Source organism: Chelonoidis abingdonii, chromosome 7, assembly GCF_003597395.2.
Source record: "Chelonoidis abingdonii isolate Lonesome George chromosome 7, CheloAbing_2.0, whole genome shotgun sequence".
NCBI lineage: Eukaryota > Metazoa > Chordata > Testudines > Testudinidae > Chelonoidis > Chelonoidis abingdonii.
The window spans coordinates 47,088,868-47,104,330 of NC_133775.1; positions in this window are offsets into that span (position 1 = coordinate 47,088,868).

The window sequence follows — 15,463 nt, forward strand, 5'->3', positions numbered from 1 at the left end:
TTTGAAGTTATCAATACAGGTAGCTAACCAATTTTCTATGTAAGGAGTGTGTCACAGCCGATATACAACTAACAGTTATGGTAATTCTCTCTCTTTTCAGTGTTAATTGGTTACCAACTGTATTGTACCCCACCGTATTGTACCCCACTATTGAAACCCCCTATACTATTTGCTAAAAGAAACCCCTCCCCAATTGTCTACCTTAACAAACCCCATACCCCTCACTATTGAATTTTCCCTGTTTTTTACATTTTCTTAATAAAGTTTATTTTGCACACCACCTGTGTGGTAATTGCTCCCCAAGATCCCATATACCTGCAGGCAGGGACAGGTATCTGTAAACCTCTGAGTGTCAAAAGCTGGGACTGAATGACTAGAGATGGATTGCTTGGTAATTGTTCTGTTCATTCTCTCTGAAGTACCTGGCACCAGCTACTGTCAAAAGACAGGCCAATGGTCTATCTAGCCCAGTATCCTGCCCCAGTATGGCCATTCTTATCTTAGCTCTTCTCACAATAGGGTCCACTTGGATTTCACATCACAGTTATGAAGTCAGCTTGTGTTATATCATCATCCTTCTGCATGATCACTGGTCATTCAGTTTACACCACCAGTCCATTGCTCTTTTTAGAGTACTCTTTCCCACCTTTGAAAAGAAATCTAAGAGGAAAATGTATATAATTCAGGAATCATTCATTTTTGCAGAAGCTGAAACCCTGACATTTGGTATATATAGTGAATGCCATTGGGATGTGTCATTGTGGTGACAGGGAGAATTACTAGCTGAGCTGTGAAAGAAATTGCAAAGATGTCTCACTTCTATGTAAACAAGGAAAGACATCTAAAGAAGATGTGCTTTGTGTGTGAGGAAGTGCCATTTCCTCAGGAGAAAAAGGGAAGATGGGGGCAGTGGGGAGAAATAGACCATACCAGGTATTAAGAATATTTCGCAATAAGAAAAGAGTAGATGAGCAGCCTGCAGCAGTGTGACATAAGATGGTTACTTTAGGCATGTAGCTTCTTCTTTAGCTTAAATTTGAAGGGCCATCTATCAGAAGGCCATGTTTACACAGAAGTAAAGAGAATGGGAAGAGACTTTGCCTGGGTGCAGACCCCATTCCCTCTGCTAAAAAGCAGAGAGACAGTTCCCTAGCTTTCTTGGCTGATGTCACAAGGGCTCTCCTTCTCTTTTCAACTACTACTTACACCAGATGTGGGCAAACTACAGCCCACGGGCCACATCTGACCCATGGGACCATCCTGCCCAGCCCCTGAGCTCCCAGCTGGGAAGCCTAGTCCCTGCCCCTCTCTTGCTGTCCCCCCTTCCCCGCAGCCACACCACTGCACAGGCTGCTCCCACTGGGCAGCATGGATAGCGCAGCTGGCTCTGGCCAGGTGTCACGGCTGCAAGCTCCTGCTGCTGGTAAGGGGACAGGGAGTGCAGGGGGCAGGGGTTGGGTAAGGGAGCAGGGGATCCTGGGGGGCAGTCAGCAAGCAGGGGGCAGTTAGATGGGGTGGAGGTTCTAGGGGGGGCGGTCAGGGGTTGGGAAACCGGGGGGAGCCCTGGGGGGGCCTGTCAGGGGGCAGGGATGTGGATATGGGTTGGGAGGGCAGTCAGGGGACAGGGAGCAGTGGGGTTGGATAAGTGGGTGGGATCTTGGAGGGCAGTTAGGGGCAGGGGGTCCCAGGAGGAGATAGTAGGGGACGAGGAGCAGAGGGCGGTTGGATAGGGGGTGGGAGTCCTGCGTGGGCTGTCAGGGGGTGGATTTGTGGATAAGGGTCAGGGCAGTCAAGGGACAGGAAGCAGGGTGTTGGATAGGGGTGGGTAGTCTCAGAAAGGAGAGGTCAGGGGACAAGAAGTCGGGAGTATTGGATTGTTTGGAAGTTATGAAGGGGGCAGTCAGGGGACAGGAAGTGGGAGGGGGTGGATAGGGGGCAGGGGCCAGACTGTTTGGAGAGGCACAGATTTCCCTACCCAACCGTCCATACAGTTACGCAACCCCGATGTGGCCCTCGGGCCAAAAAGTTTGCCCACCCCTGGCTTAGATAATTTCTGTGGTAGGAGAGCAATACCCTGCCAACAAACTTTTTCAATCAGCATAGTAACCTGCAGGGAAAGGACTGAGTTCTAACCTTTCTGAGAGTTAGGGAAAATGGTTAGAAGATAACCACAGGTTTCAAAAGGTGAATGCAAAATAATAATGCCTGTTTGGTTTCCTTTCATATGAGGTTTCTGTAATAAACTGTAGATACTTCGGGGACATCAGGTACTTCCTCTGGATCAAGTTTACGAGCTAGATGTAGTTTATGCAATACTAGTTCATTCCCTAGACCAGGGGTCAGCAACCTTTCAGAAGTGCTGTGCTGAGTCTTCATTTATTCACTCTGATTTAAGGTTTCGCGTGCAAGTAATACATTTTAACCTTTTTAGAAGGTCTATTTCTATAAGTCTATAATATATAACTAAACTATTGTTGTATATAAAGTAAATAAGGTTTTTAAAATGTTTAAGAAGCTTCATTTAAAATTAAATTAAAATGCAGAGTCCCTCCACCCCCCAGACCAGTGGCCAGGACCGGGGCAGTGAGTGCCACTGAAAATCAGCTCAGGTGCCCCCTTAGGCACGCGTGCCATAGGCTGCCTACCCCTGCCCTAGACCTCCTGTATTTGGTACTCCGAAATTGTACATAAGAAATAGCAACATGGGTCAAGGTAAATGCAGTTTATGCTGCAACATCTCTGTGATAGTTTCCATTACTGATCTCTTCTCCACCCACTGAGTAATCTCAGCATTCAAACCACCATATTTATTTTTTGTTTATTTGACTTTCCTAGTGAATATTTAGCTTCAAAGTGGGTCTTGTGAGAGAAAAGAACATACATACTCCACTTTCAAAACAGAAGGCACACAAACGAAGGTAGAAAATGTGTTAATCAATTCACATTCTGTTAGTGTTATTTGCTTCCTATTTAAAAAGCAATTTCTCTGCACCTGCCATAGTCCAGTGTGTAGGAATCCCAGTACTGTCTATGGGAATCTTGTGAGGTTTGTTTTCAGGCATGCACCTTACATTGCAAGAAATTGTGTGATGTAGAGGTATTACACAAAAGGACTCCTCTCCCTTCTGAGTAATAGACCAAGATAAAGAGACCCTGTCAATAGCACTGGTTTGTGGCAATGGGTTTTTTTAAGTGTTCAACCAAACATCCATGTCTTTGTTAGCTGCATTTAAGAGAATACTATGTGCTCCTGGATGACAGTACTTGCGAATGAAGTAGGCAGCAGCAGGATAAGCCAATGGCAGGGAAGAAAGGATAATAGGATCTAAGATTGTAAGATCTTTGGAGCAGGGACTCTCAGTATTCTGTTTGTACCAAGCACAATGGTATCCTGGTCCATACCCAGCCTCCTAAGCACTTCAGTAATACAAATAAACAATAAAAAAGTCTGAAGTGTACAATACACTTGTGTAAAAAAGCGTTGCTCTCAAACTGAAGGTCAGACTCTCATAATATGGGTTCCACCAGACAGCCAAAGACACACACATCCATGTGAGGAATGTGCTTAAAGAACCCATTTCCTTTTTTTTCTTTCCCTGTGCATTGTCCATCTAAGGATATTGTGCTGTTTCTGAAAGGATAGTGTCCTTTGTTTCCGGGTAGTTCCCACTTTGGTATTCAGCAGCTGTTGACATGTGCAGTAAAATATTTTGTATTTTCCTCAGTCAATGAGCCATAACATTGCCAAACTGCCATTTCCTCTCTCTTCCTGAAACCTCCAGTTACAACACATTAAGACAACATCCTGGGAAGAGAAAAGGCTGCAGCTTTGTTTTACATGTAAAAAACTCTTCACAATAAAGTTGTTAATAGAAAGAATGCAGACATCCTATAATTGACACATTTATTTATGGTTGTAGATGAGACTCTACTGACCTCATCATTACTAGTGTAGTTACTGGGCTCAGTGCAGCCCTGCACTAGGCAGCAGTGAATTCCGTTGTCTTTGGTGGGAACTGGGCATGCTCACACCATAGCTGAATTTCATCATTTTTTTCAGGGCTCGTCCATATGGGGAAATTGTCTGGCATAGTTACTGTGGTATTGCTAGTCTCCATATCACTTGCCATTTACTTTATAAGTCCTCCAACCATTTTTCTCTAACCTAAACATCTAACTTGCCTTTTTAGAAGTATACTAAAGTGTCCAACAAGTGAACACAAGCTGGCAGTAATACATTTGCCCACATTATTATACTCTTGGGTTGAACAAGAACTCCTTCCTGCAACTATTAAATCATCAGAAGAAAATACAAAAACACCAATACTTATGATAACTTAATAGCTTAAGTTGCAAAGTTAAACCTTCAAAAGTCAGGAAAACAGAGTTAGTCACCTATGCTATTGGTGCAATTTTAAATTTGTCTCCCCTTGCACATATGCAGAAGGATAGACTTGCTCAATATCACATAAGAAGTTTTGTTGCAGAATCAAGGATGGACCTAAGATTGCTGGATTCTAGATCCAATGCCTTAAATATAAAAATATTATTGCAAGCCTCTGCCTTGGTCCCTGTCTACCCTGTACATTAAATGAAGCAGGGGGTCCTCTAAAGGAAGTAGAATGTGATGATACCATTACTAAAAGACTATATCAAGGTACACATGCAAGAGGGCCAAAGAAAGGTGTCTTGGACAATTTTGAGAGCTTGACTTTGGACCTTAATGTTCTTTTAACCAAGTTTCTTTGTATATTATTTCTTAGGTTGTTTTAAAAAATCCATCAGATGGAAGCACAAGGATTCCCTGCATAGGATGTCCACGGTGTTGATATTCAAGTTTTTTAGATCCTCAGCACAGATTTCTAATCACTTGCGGATAAACAAGTAGGTGGTTACAGTAGTAGAGCGTTATCCTTTATGTGCACCAGCTAATTCTGGGGGAATATGACACATACTTTGTCAACTATTTATTAACCAGCAGCTTAATACTGGGACTCAAGATTTTTTGGTTCTGTTACTAGTTCTGAAGGGGAGTATGATCCAATAGTTATAGATCTCACTACCTAGAACATTTGGCATTCTCAGCCATGCTGAAAAACAGAAATGGAAATATTTGCCAGATTAGAGATGTGATTTATAATTCCAGAGGTGGCCTTGTGAGCCCTCCCAGTAATCTTATTTGTAAAATGAGTGAAGGGAACTGGCCTACCTTCTAAATCAGCATGTAAGGCCTTGCTCTGTAATAAAGGCTATGAAATGTGCACATCTAAAACCAGCCAGCAGAAGTGCTGAAGTTAGAACTCTCAGGCTATGGCTACATTACAGACCTTGCAGTGGCAGAGGTGCACAAATGCAGCTGCACCGCTGTAGTTCTGCTAGTGTAGCTGCTCTAAACTGACAGGAGAGAGCTCTCCCATCAACTTAACTCCAGTCCCCACAAGCAGTGGTAGCTATGGCTGGGGGAGAAGTTCTCTGGCTCACATAGTACTGTCCACACTGGCATTTAGGTCAGTGTAATTTATGTCACTCAGGGGTGGTTTATTCACACCGAAGAGCAACATAACTTATCATGACCTAAGCTGTAGTGTGTACATAGCATGAGTATAGGAAACTAGAGACTAGGTTACTTATGCCAGGGGAAAAACAGGCTGGTAGCTGCTGCTATGATGTTCTCCTCCCCTCATTTCATCTAGAGCACCGTTTCTCAAACTTTTTGATACCAAGAACTGGTTTGCTGCTTTCCTATTCTGCGTCTGGGAGATCTCAGGGACCAGCACCGGTCCAGAGACCCATCTGTGAGAAACACGGATGTAGAGCTCCAGCTCTGTGCTTACTATGGGAGGAGGCTTAATGAGGGTTGGGAGCTTGCTCTATCCAGCTAGCACGTAGGGGGCTCAAAGGGGTTGGAGGATGCTCAGTACAGTTAATCTATGGGGAGCTCTTTGGAGCTAGGAGAATGCTTTATACATATTCAGAGTTGTATTCCAAAACTCAGATGTTCTAAGGTTCTTCAGAACAAGATTTGACAATTTTTTATCATTGGGACAGTTACTTATTTTTCTCTAACCTCATTTTCAGAAATTGTCCAAAAATTGATTCAGGCAAGGAGAATTTCAGCCCTAAAAAATGGAAGCTTGGTAAAGTTATTAGCAACAGAAATTAGGATTATAACGGAAAGTATTCAGCAACCTTAAATGTAGGTGTTGGGATATGTAAGTGTTAAGTAAAGACCTGGGAAACCGCTAGGGTGCTGACATGGTATTAGGGAGTAGCAGCACAGTTGTTTCTGTGCTTGATAATAAAATGCCATCCCTTTCCCTTCCCTTCTCCTTGTTAAGGATTGATACACCTTGTAGCTGCATAAGGAATGTGGAGATCTAAAAGATACTCTTTGTGCAGAGAAGTGTTATCTCCCCCCCTCTTCCTTTCCCAACTAAGTAAACAAGCTCGGGGTCATGACCCCTTTCTCCCTTCCCAGCAAACTGTTAATTAAGGGAATTCATGTCTGCAATTATTGTAAAGAAATGTATCTTCAAAGTAAAAATTGTGTGTAAAATATGCTAATGTTGTAAACAGTAATCAGGAGTGGGAAGTTATATTCAGTACATAGGTATTAATATTCATGGCATGGGCATTCATATTACTCAATAAGAGTTTGGAGTGGGAGGTTGTTGAAGTAGATGTAGGTATTTACATACCAACTTAAATTATAAAAAGTGTGCTCTAACTAATTCAGTGCTTACTCGACAATTCGGTCTAGGGGAACAAGCACCACAATAAAGAAGCAGGTCTACTCAATCTGCCTCTAGGTCAGACTGCTCATTCTCTAACAATAGGCATTGCTAAATTCTCTCCCTCCAGCATGATTATGGGCCACATTCTTTGGTCACAATGAATGCAATTCAGTACAGAACCAGTGGAAGAATGGTGGGGAAAGGTAGTAAGTAGCTAGGGCAGTCTGCCTTATGGAAGACTGCTTTAACTAACACCAGACTGCTCATATTGAGCCAAGGGCCTGTATAGGCAGTCAGAGACTAACCAGGCCATGCACTTTTTCAGTGTTATATCTTCTATGTCCTTATTTACACTTTTTCACAGCTATGTCCTTATTTAATATATCTTTTTTTTAAAAAAAATAAAACTTTTATACACCAGTTTTTCTTCTTTGGAGTTGAATTTTGAAATATTAATGTACTGTGATGTCATCCTTGTGTAAGAAAAAATTAGAAAATAAGATGCAGTGATTGGCACATTGAAAAGTTAACTCATCTGGAAAATAGAAAAAGTTGGATGTAACATGGAAAAAACAAAACAAACAACACCGCTCTCAGTCCAGGTTTGTATCCGAAAGCCTCAAAGAGGCATGTCAGAATTTTAAATATTTATCAATTTAGGAACTAACTTCTCTTGTGAAGTTTTTTAAGAAAACTGTAGCAAATTTCTATTTTAAATCAGCTGTTTAACTAACAGTTTGAGTGTGATGAAATTATTAGAATATCCAATATTGTTTTCTCATCATAGTGCCATCTCAGTTCATAGGTTTGTTTTTGCTGTTTCACAAACAAGTATTCTGTTTTCATGGCCTTTCTAAAGGTTCATGAATGCAAGAGCTTATATGATCTTTGAAGCTCCCCAAATATTTATTTGTTTTTCCTAATACACCACTGTTTATGCTACTGAAGACTGGGGACAAAATTGGAACTTGCCCACACTGAACAACCCCTTTAGCCTTGTAGCTCAATATCACAGGATCTGTAGAAAAAATTACCGTCTGATGAAATTTAGCAACATGATTTTCACATAAAACCTTCTCACAAACTGTATGTTCTTTTTTCTGCTGATATGGATTCAAATACATTAGTTAGCCTTATATGAGCCTGAGCCTTTTTGACAGCTGAAGAAAAGAAAAAAAAAGCAGCTCCCCCCCCCCCCAACTGAAAAGAGCTTTCCTTTAAAAAACAAAAACAAAAACCTGGCTCCACTACTAATATACGGTAGTGCTGAAATGTTGTCATTGCTGGGCTGGACTTGAGCAGCTAGGTCACTTCATGCAAACAGTATGCAAAAAGGGTTTATTGATATAGAAGGGTACAGCTGGCTCAGGAAGGACAGGCAGGGGAAAAAAGGGAAGAGGTGTTGCCTTATATATTAAAAATGTATATACTTGGATTGAGGTTGAGATAGAAATAAGAGACAGACTTGTTGAAAGTCTCTGGGTAAGAATGAAAGGGGTAAAAAGCAAGGGCGATGTCATGCTAAGGGCTTACACTACAGTCCACCAAATGAGGAAGAAGAGGTGGATGAGGCTTGGTTTAAGCTACTAACAAAATCATCCAGAGCACAGGACTTGGTGGTGAAGGGGGACTTCAACTACCCAGACATCTGTTGGGAAAATAACACAGCAGGGCACAGATACTCTAACAAGCTCTTGGAATGTATTGGAGATAATTTTTTATTTCAGAAGGTGGAGAAAGCTACTAGAGGGGAGGCTGTTCTAGAATTGATTTAACAAATAGGGAGGAACTGGTTGAGAATTTGCAAGCGGAAGGCAACTTGGGTGAAAGTGATCATGAAATGGTAGAGTTCATGATTCTAAGGAATGGTAAGAGGGAGAACTGCACAATAAAGACAATGGACTCCAAGAAGGCAGACTTTATCAAACTCAGGGGAGTTGATAGGTAAAATCCCATGGAAAGCAAGTCTAAGGGGAAAAAAAATTGAAGGCAGTTGGCAGTTTTTCCAAAGAGACATTATTAAGGGCATAAGAGCAAACTATCCAATCGCGTAGGACAGATAGGAAGTATGGCAAGATACCACCCTAGCTAAACCAGGAGATCTTCAATGATCTAAAACTCAAAAAAGAGTCCTACAAGAAGTGGAAACTAGATCAAATTACAAAGGATGAATATAAACAAACAACACAAGTAAGTAGGGACAAAATTAGAAAAGCCAAGACACAAAATGAGATCAAACTAGCTAGGGATATAAAAAGTAACAAGAAAATATTCTACAAATACATTAGAAGCAAGAGGAAGACCAAGGACAGAGTAGAATAGTTACACAATGTGGATGGGGGGCAATAACATAAAATGGCAGAGGTGCTTAATTACTTCTTTGTTTTGCTTTTCGCCAAGAAGGTTGGTGGCGATTGGACATCTACAGGTAGGACAAGTGTCTAAAATAGGGAAAGAACAAGTCAAAAATGAGTACTTGTGACACCTTAGAGACTAACATTTATTTGAGCATAAGCTTTTTTGCACACACATAATATGGGAAATGACTGCCTATGAAGGAGTACTGCAGAAAGGGATCTGGGTTTCATAGTGGATCACAAGTTAGATATGAAAAAAAAAACATCATTCTGGGATATGTTAGCAGGAGTATTGTAAGCAAGAGAAGTAATTCTTCCATTCTACTCAACACTGATTAGGTCTCAACTGGAGTATTCTGTCCCATTCTGAGTGCCACATTTCAGGAAAGATGTGGACAAATTGGAGAAAGTGCAGAGAAGAGCAGCAAAAATGATTAAAGGTCTAGAAAACATGACCTATGAGGGAAAACTGAAAAAAAACTTGTTTTGTCTGGAGAAGAGAAGACTGAGAAGGGACATAACAGTTTTCAAGTACATAAAAGGTTGTTACAAAGAGGAAGGAGGAAAAAAATGTTCTTTTTAACCTCTGAGGATAGGACAAGCAGCAATGGGCTTAAATTGCAGCAAGGGCGGTTTAGGCTGGACATTAGGAAAAACCACTCTGACAGTTATGAAGTTAAGCACTGGAATAAATTGCCTAGGGAGGTTGTGAAATCTCTGTCACTGGGGATTTTTAAGAGCAAGCTTAAGAGCAAACACTTGTCAGGGATGGTCGACTTTAGATAATAGTTAGTCCTGCCTTGAGTGCAGGGGACTGGATTAGATGACCTTTCGAGGTCCTTTCCAGTTTTATGATTCTAAGCCAATAAATCCTGGATATAAATTCAATTCAACTGAAATCTGAGATTGCCTATTTCACCATACATCTTACTTTAACATGCCAGGACAAGTTGATTTACATGCCAAGTTAACACTAACCATGTGAGTCTTTTATTTAGTGTTTCATGTTCAATTGTTTCTATAATAGTAACACAGAAATCTACATTATGGACCTGAGCCCATATCACAGAAGTCAGTGGGAGTTTTGCAATTCTCTTAAATGGTGAGAGAATTAAGCCCTATAACAACTCACTCCTTTCCATGCAGACAATCCCAACAGCCTTCTTGAGGGAGTAACACTAACATGATCTAGCCCTTAGAATGCAAGAATAAAGTAGCAGTGTCTGTTGGATTCTGTTATCCTTACGGTCTGTAACGTTGCCTATAGACTGTCCACTCAAGGACAATATCCAGAAAATATAGCAGCAAGTCCGTCTAAGCTTAGTGAATGAGATATAGGAGAGAGAGACTGCAGATCCAATGGGTTAAATAGTGCCATTTGTGCACTGCCTCGAGCAGGGTGAAGACACTTCAAGGAAAGCAGTGATATGAGACACTGTGCCTCAGGCCAACATATAGTATGATTCCATGCTCATCACCTTAAACCCATTAAAGACACAGGAAGAGAAATATAGTCCTTTTAAAAAACAGAAACAAAAAACTGCACATACAAACACAATAGCATCAGGAATTAAAATACAAATGCAGTCCTCAATTTTATTTCAGTTCCAAAAACATTTTTGTTTAAAATAACACCATCTAATTCCTTGAAGTCACTCAGCCAATTCAGACACACACAAGAGAGACGTCCTGTTTGGACGCTAAAGAGTCAGTTCAAAAGAATTCATTTTACCTTTCTTGATTCACTGAATGAGCACAAATCCATGGGGCCGGCTGCGCTGCATCTGAGGGTGCTAAAGGAGTTGGTGGATGAGATTGCAGAGCCATTGGCCATTATCTTTGAAAACTCATGGCGATCAGGGGAGGTCCCAGATGACTGGAAAAAGGCTAATGTAGTTCCCATCTTTAAAAAAGGGAAGGAGGAGGATCCGGGAAACCGAGGCCAGTCAGCCTCACCTCAGCACCTGGAAAAATCATGGAGCAGATCCTCAAGGAATCAATTCTGAAGCACTTAGAGGAGAGGAAGTGATCAGGAACAGTCAGCATGGATTCACCAAGGGCAAGTCACGCCTGACTAACCTAATTGCCTTCTATGAGGAGATAAATGGTTCTGTAGATGAGGGGAAAGCAGTGGATGTGTTATTCTTTGACTTTAGCAAAGCTTTTGATACAGTCCCCCCAGTATTCTTGACAGCAGTTAAAGACTATGGGCTGGATGATGGACTATAGGTGGACTGAAAGCTGGCTAGATCTTGGGCTCAATGGTGTGATCAATGGCTCATGTCTAGCTGGCAGCCAGTATCAAACGTAGTGCCCCAAGGGTCAGTCCTGGGGCCATTTGTTCAACATCATCAATTATCTGGAGGATGGCATGGACTGCCCCTCAGCAAGTTTGCAGATGACACTAAATTGGAGGAGTGTAGATATTCTGGAGGGTAGGGACAGAATACAGAGGCCTGGAGAAATAGAATATAGGCCAAAGAAACCAGATGAGATTCACAAGGACAAGTGCAGAGTCCTACATTTAGGATGGACATCCATGCACTGCTATAGACTAGGGACATAATGGGTAGGAAGCAGTGCTGCAGAAAGGACTTAGGGGTTACAGTGGATGAGAAGACTGGATATGAGTCAACAGTGCGCCCTTGTTGCACGAAGGCTAACAGCATTTTGGGCTGTATAAGTAGGGGCATGCCAGAGATCGAGGGACATGATCATTTCCTCTATTCGACATGGTGAGACTCATCTGGAGTACTTGTCCATTTTTGGCCCACACTACAGAAGGATTGGACAAATTGTAAAGAGTTCAGTGGAGAGAACAAAATATTAGGGTGGAGCACATGACTTATGAGGAGAGCTGAGAACTAATGTTTAGTCTGCAGAAAAGAGAATAAGGGGGATTTGATAGCTGCTTTCAACTACCTGAAAGGGGGTTCCAAAGAGGATAAATCTAGATCTTAGTGGTATCAGATGACAGAACAAGGAGTATGGTCTCAAGTTGCAGCTGGAGGTTTAGGTGGAATTGGAAAACTTTTTCACTAGGAGGGTGGTGAAGCACTGGAATGGGTTACCTAGGGAGGTGGTGGAATCTCCTTCCTTAGGAGGTTTTTAAGGTCAGCCTTGACAAAGCCCTGGCTGGGATGATTTAGTTGAGGATTGATTCTGCTTTGAGCAGGGGACTGGACTAGATGACCTCCTGCGGTCCCTTCCAACCCTGATATTCTATGATTCTATGTGTTTTATAGCACTTAAGGCAACAATGTGTCAGTTCTGTGGGGTTATTCACATACTCAGGTTTAAGAGTTAACATTCCCCCCCTCCCTTCAGTAATTAGGGCCATATTATGAAAATCATCTGTAATGTTACCTATAGACTGTCCACTTAAAGAATAAATGATTTGAATAACTGGGATTCGATATTTGGAAGTTTAGCTTCTTTTCAGTATTCATTAAAGCTGATGGGCCCTAATTATGATTTACAATCATTTCTTCCATATACACTTGTAACTTTATTTTCTTGTCTATTAGAGCCAACGGTATCGATGTTTTTTTTGTTTTTTTTTAAGTGAGAAAGATGGGCAGCAGCCAAGTGCTAATGAACAACATCAACCTATTAAAATTCATTTTTGCACATCATGAAGCAGGGGTGAGGGAAATCATTAAAGAAACAATTTCAGTGTCAAAACTTCTAAGGGGTTATTATAAAAAATCTTGAGGAGAAAAACAATTAGTTAAAAATTATAATTATGAAAGAATTTGATAGTGTATTTTTAGATTTCCTGTGATTTACATATATTGAGACTGTAAATGCAAAGATTTTGAGAATAGGCACAAGCTTTCATTTGACAGCAATTAACTTGATGCAGTTCTTCCAATTAAACTACAAAGTAAAATTGCATTAAACTACAAAGTAAAATTGTCTAAACATGATCTAAATGTATTTTGCATATATTTTGTATTCTGAATTTTAAATGGAGGGAAAAGGTACATTTTATTATGTTTTTCTTATGTCGGAACATTTCGAAGTGGCTCACAAAAAGCTTTTCTGTAGGCGATGTAGTATTTTAACCTTCAAAGCCAATAGCTTTCCATGCCAGTTATTGTAATTGTTAATGATCACATATAATTTTAATGTGTTAAGAATTAGATATGACACCTGCTATGCATTTCAATCAGTGCAGTCTAATTGGTTTTTAAAGAATCATTAAGCACAAATTGCAAATTAGAGTAATTTACAATAGTACAGGAGAGTGTATTTTGATGCAAAATGCTACTGTTCATCCTAATTTTTCCTAAAGTTGCAGCTAGTTGAGTTTTTATGCAGACAAAATAATGTTACAAAAGTCTCTCTCCTCTCACACACACCCAAAACATACACTTCAGATATTATCTGTCTTTACGTTTCTTTGAGTTTTAAGTTCTCTGGTTACTAATTTACCAGGATTTTATTTTTTAAGTAAAAAAATTAGTATTGTTCTACAAAATATATTTAGTCTTGTTTTTAATTCAAATTTGGCATTTCAATATAAGTATCAAAATGAACAAATCTGTATTAATTATTTTTATTTGGGATATATATACACATAGATACACCGCTCCTAGGCTCGCATTTAGGAAAACACTTAAGTACATGCTTAAGAACCCTTCCTGAAGATGGAAGATTTCCTGAATCAGGACCTAAGAACTTAAGAATTCACTAGTGAGCTACAAAAATGATCATATAGTCACTGCAATTCCCCAGTATTATATCAGCAGAGAAGAATTGGTATATTGTTAATGATAACATAATAAAATATGTACACCTTACTCAAGGAATAAAACAACTAAACAGCAAAATATCAGGTATACTAGGCAAGGTATAATATACAATTGGTTCTGTACTCTATGTTTTGATAGAAACAACAAAATAAAAGTGAAATGAAGTAAAAATAAGATATTTAGGTCTTGATGCTGCAATTTACCACATGTGAACAAACATTTGCACCTATGCAGAGGCCAGATGAATTCAATGGTCTCTGCTCAGAGACAGCAGTTCACTCATGCTTAGTAAATTGGGAGATCAGGATTTTAATTTTTAAGGTTTAAAACAGAGATGATCAGAAACATTCCAACAAAACATTTTTCCATTGGAAAATGATGATCTGCCCAAAGCTAAACCTTTTACTGAAGTGTGTTGATGTCAAAGCTTACTTTCAAAAGAAAATTGAAGAAGAGCATGGAAACATTTTGCCTTTCCATTTTAAAACAATGTTTTGTTTTATAAATGACAAACTAAAAATTAATAACATTGAAATTGGAATGTAATAATTTCAATTTTATCAAAACTAAATATTTCAATTGACCCAAAATTTGTGTTACTGTTTTGCTGTATGCTGGAGACCACTCACCACAGCCATGCCTCCTTCATGAAGGATTAGCTCTACCACCATTGCTCCCCTCCAGGCTGTGCCTCTGCCATCATCTTCTCCGCCTGCAGACCTGCCTCCATCCAAGTACTGCAGTGACCTCTTTATAACTCGGCCCTTCGGCCATGTCACCATCTTTGTTCCCCTCTTCTGGGAGTAGGTGTCACCATCCACTAGTCAATCCATTTCCCCAGTGACAGGCAGTGGGACCTGAACCCCGCATGACTCCAGGTCCCAATCCAGAGATCCTGTAGATAGCAGCCTCCTGCTGTCTCCCCTTACTTCCTCCAAAACTGCTTCAATTCCCTGGACCACTTCCCTGTAGCCCCAGCACCTTCTTTATCCTCTTCTCAGAGCACTCAGCTAGTGAGTCCCAACAGCTGGCTAGGAGCTCCCTCTGGATCCTTTGGTCCCAGCCAGCAACTGCTTTGTCCAATGTGCTGCCCTTGCTGTAGCCTGCTAGGAACAGAATCCTCCCTCCTTAGGTTCCCCACATCAGTCACTCTGCAGCTCCTTTTGTACTGGGCCATGATTGGCTGCTTCACTTACCTTCAATGGTCCTTCTTGGAATGGAGCATGGTAGGTCTTGAGGCCTCCATTAACCCCTTCCACTCTTGTGTGGGGTGAACACCCCATCACATGCAGGATGTTTTTCTTCTTCTTTTGGAATGAAAACTGTTTTCAACCATACAAAATTCCCTGCATAGTGAAAATCAAGTTCCCATGCAGCTTTAGATAAATTCTCAGACTGAAAGGGCCTGGAGGCAACAAATCCAATGAAGTTTCATTGTTTTGGATGGGACAGCAAATAGAAAAATCATATAGGGGACCTCTGCATTCTAGGAGTTCTGCAGTAGCCTCCACCAGCTTGCAGAGGTGAGTATTTGTGGGTGAAACACACAGGCAGACTCCACTGGAACTGTATGGAACAGAAATGTCCATGGGAACTGTATGGAATAGGAAGGAAA